Genomic DNA, 4,292 nt, shown 5'->3' on the forward strand with positions numbered 1-4,292 from the left:
TATCGCAAGAAAACATAATAATTTAATTCAACCCCACTAACCCCCGTATTTTATCTCTATTTTTCTTTAAATATTGGTTAAAAAATTAAACGACTTTTACCCCCAACAATTACAATAATGTTAACTTTCTTTACCTTGAATGAAAAGTATTTTTAAATAAATTTTGCTAAAATTCATTTAAGTTAACAACAAATAACTTTATACACATTTATAAAAGGTTATATTAAATAAAACTTTAGTTATCAGTATTTTTCATATAAAAAGATAAGTGTGGCTTACGATAAGAACAGAATATGCTTTAATGAAACAGAAAAGAGATGAAAAATAATTGTCCAACTTTTTGGTGGAACTGTTTTTTTTTAAAGGGTTATAGGGAAAAGTCAATTATGAGTCTATTCTTATTGGTTTTTACCACGATTTCATTGTATTATTTATTATCTTTAATTAAAGTTATTTTCCAAATGCACCCGTTTTTAGGCAGTTGAGTTAGTTATTGACCGATCCCCATTAAAATGTAATAACTTACCTAACAACACACTTCACAATAACCACTACTTAATGTGTGAATTATATAGAAATAGTATAATAAGGCTTTACTAGTAATGTATTATATAAATACTAATTCATTAGTCCTTATATTCTGTGTAGCTATAGACGTTTTTCATGCTAATTTTTCTAATTACTTGTTAGCGTTTGTGGTAAGTACTTACTTGCCTCTTATGAGGTAAATTTTTTTTAGCACTAATGTAAGATTGAGAGGAAGGAGTCATTTAAAAACGACTTGAATAAGTAGATAAACATCAGAAACTTCTTGGAATATAATTAATTGGAATCTAATAGAATTCAACAAGAATAGTACCAAGACTGTCGCACAGTGGTATAGAAATAAAAAATAATTTTTGCTTATTCTAAGTTAAGTCCACATATGCATATAGTTTAAGTTTCGAATTTGGATGTGCCCTCCATAGGCGTTTATTTGAAAAAAGACGAATTGATTGAACTAAAATCGACGATTGCAGAGTTGAATTGAATCAAAAGGACGAAAATCTTCTACTAAATAAACAAGTGAGAATATAAAGTATGGCATGGTCAACCATATGATACCCTACACTAGTGAATATGTTAAACATGTGAATCACTATTTAATAATAAAGCATTTTTTACCTTTCCTTTTTACCTTAAAGAAGGTTTATATGTTGACTAGGGTAAATATAGGCCTATAATTATAAATTTTGGTAGATGAATTTACGTTACGATATTTATGCTGAATTTAATCTTAATAAAAGTGTTTATAAGTGAATTTTACCTTTGTGTCATTTTCAAAAAGGATTATGGAGGCTAAGGACTGATTATTTAAAAAACTAACACTCATTCACTTAATCATTTAGACTTAAATCAAAGTAAGTTTTGCCGATTTTCTTTTTAGAGATAACAAAACATGTAATTAAAAGTCTCGTCGAAATAGTTAACCGATTTTAGCGTTCCCACGACAATCGGTTTTTTGCACCGGAACGACTTGGACATCAACGAACAACGATAAAGAACTGTCAACCCAGCCACACCGACGTTAAACGTGACGCTGCTACAAGAACAACAACCAATTTTAGATCAAAATTTCTTAATTTTATTTTATTTTTTTTTTTTTTTTTTTGAGGTTGCGACATGCTCGCTAGCACAAGGTTAACATGGACATACAGACGGACGGACATAGCTAAATCGACTCAGACAGTAATTCCAAGCCGACTGATACACTGTGTAGAACCTATATTCTTAGGAGTTACTAACATCAGCACAATCTCATAATCGTCACTCTATAGTGGTGTGAGCACACAGAATTACATGCAAAAAAATCTTGAAAGACAATTGTAGGTCAAGCAGAGAGAACGATGAAACTGTAAAACCTAAAACACATCGTGCCATTGCCAAGCTTATATAGAAGCGCACAAAAGGCCCGTTAGCAGCCTAGGTATGTGTACATATTTCATCGGATCCTAAAATAGTTTATCAATAACACTAAAACTACTTGAAGAATTTATTATTTTTGTCACAAAATAATTTACTTATCAAAATTAATTTACGGCAACCTATTTCATTTTTGGCATTAAAATTTCCAGACATATTAAGATTTTAAGATAAAGAAATTAATTAAAAAAGAATAATAAAATCAATATAAATACCTGCTATAAAAGCTAAAATATTTTCCCCAATCATTTAACTTAATTTTCCAATAGTTGTTAACCCAAATAATTTCATATAATTATTCTCCTTAAAAAAAATAAAAAAAAAGAAAACCAGTCATTGACATGACTTTGTTAGCCACTTGCAAACAAATATAAAAAAGGAATAAAATTTGCATAAATTCAAAGAACATTTTACAGTTTAATCAATAAATCTCAAGTGTCAAAATGACCCTTTTAATTACACGAATATTAAGCAAATTTATAAAAGTCTTTATGAGCTGTATAAAAATTTGCATATTTTTTTGTTTTACCCCAAAAAAAAAGAAATTGGAGGGATTAGTTAGCGGCAAAAAGCTTAAGGATGTCAGCTTGTTGTTTTATGCTTCTATGACTAGAGGATATTTTCCCGCCTCTTCATTGCCTATATACCATGCACATACATATATATTTATGTATTTATTAAGCCCTTTTTTGGGAAAAAAAGTTTTTTTAGAAAAAGTATATTGATTTTGTTGTTGTTTCAAAATATGAGTATTTTATATTTATTGAATAGCGTCTGTTAGTGTAGTACCAATAAAATAAAGTGATTTTATATATAATATGTCTGCTTAAGATTTTCTTAAACGATTTTCCTTATTCTTTTGTTTTATATTAGTGTATTTGTAATTTAATCGTATTACTAGCTATTTGTCAAATAGACTTACAAATGTTTTACAAAAGTATGTTTTATATTTCGTGGAAAATCATCCCTTAAATGAAATTATTGTTAAAGTGTATATTTTTTACCTTCTACTCCATTATGCTTAAAGGGAAAACATTTGAAAACTTAAAGTATGGGCAAGTGTGTGTTTTGGGGTAAAGTAACATTATTAAAGAGCTCTTTAATAATATTTGGCCTAATCAAATAATAGAACTTTAAAGAGAAAGAGTAGTTTGAGAGAATTATCTATATATGTATGTTTGCTTGTGGGTGAGTCTATAGACTTCTAAAATGCTAGACCAATATTCTTGGAACTATTACATGTTTGAAAGAAACTATAAATGAATATTGAAAACAAGGAATGGGCGGACAAGCAATAGGGGGTGTGGCACCTTTCATATAAATTGGAAATTTCTAGAATCCTCTAACAACATTCACCAGATAATTTATATGAGGATAGGGATAAATAAGGCACGATCTCGACAAAATTTTATGAAAACATTTATATTAGTATAATTTTTTGTTTTGTTAAATTAGGCTCGATCTTTATGAACTTTGACAAGATCATCAAGGGATGTATAAGACTTCTATTGAGATAGCATAATTATGAATTCAAAAGCCCTTTCTGTGGTTTCTGTTGTATGGGGGCTAAGTAAAATATTGGATAAATTTCAGTAATTTTTAAAATTGCGACCTGTACTTGGCGCAAAAGGCCTACATGGACATGACATAGTTATTAAATTTAGTTAGTTAATAAGTCAGTTAGTTAGTTAGTTAGTTAGTTAGTTAGTTAATTAGTTAGTTAGTTAGTTAGTTAGTTAGTTAGTAAGTTATTTAGTTACTTAGATATTTAGATAGTTTGTTTGTTTTCTTCATAGTAATATTTTTATCAAATTGTTCAGTCTAAATACTTGATGATGCTTAAATATTAGCATTTCGTCTCTTGACATATTTACTTTTCCTAATAGCAATTCAAACTCACTCAAATAAATATTACACCATAATTATGTATTTATGTGGATCCTCTATCGATAATAAATATATACATTTAATTCTTTTTAACCATAAAAAACAACTTCAAATACTAACCAGTGTTCACATAAACTTAGTTTAATGACATACAAACCCTACAGATCAAAAGACAAAAATGTAAGTCCTCGACAGACTTACTATACATTTGTTGTCAAATTAACCGAACGCTAAAATGTCGAAATGGTTCCAAAATCTACCAGGAAAGTCTTTACAAATATAAACTAAATGTAAATATACAACATTATAAATATATATGTATGTTAACACATTAAACATTAGTTCAGTTCTAGTTCAGTTCTAGTTCAGTTCTAGTTCAGTTCTAGTTCAGTTCTAGTTCAGTTCTAGTTCAGTTCTAGTTCAGTTCTAGTTCAGTTCTAGTT

At 28.5% G+C, this 4,292-nt stretch overlaps 1 protein-coding gene across 2 annotated transcripts in view; it reads left to right on the plus strand.

Annotated features, from left to right (window-relative positions):
- The window catches only part of LOC111689641 (GTP-binding protein Rhes), a 157,111-nt gene that overhangs the window by 91,755 nt on the left and 61,064 nt on the right, over positions 1 to 4,292 (plus strand). The gene's annotated exons all lie outside the window — the stretch shown is intronic.

This window comes from Lucilia cuprina, chromosome 5 (genome assembly GCF_022045245.1).
Source record: "Lucilia cuprina isolate Lc7/37 chromosome 5, ASM2204524v1, whole genome shotgun sequence".
Taxonomy (NCBI): domain Eukaryota; kingdom Metazoa; phylum Arthropoda; class Insecta; order Diptera; family Calliphoridae; genus Lucilia; species Lucilia cuprina.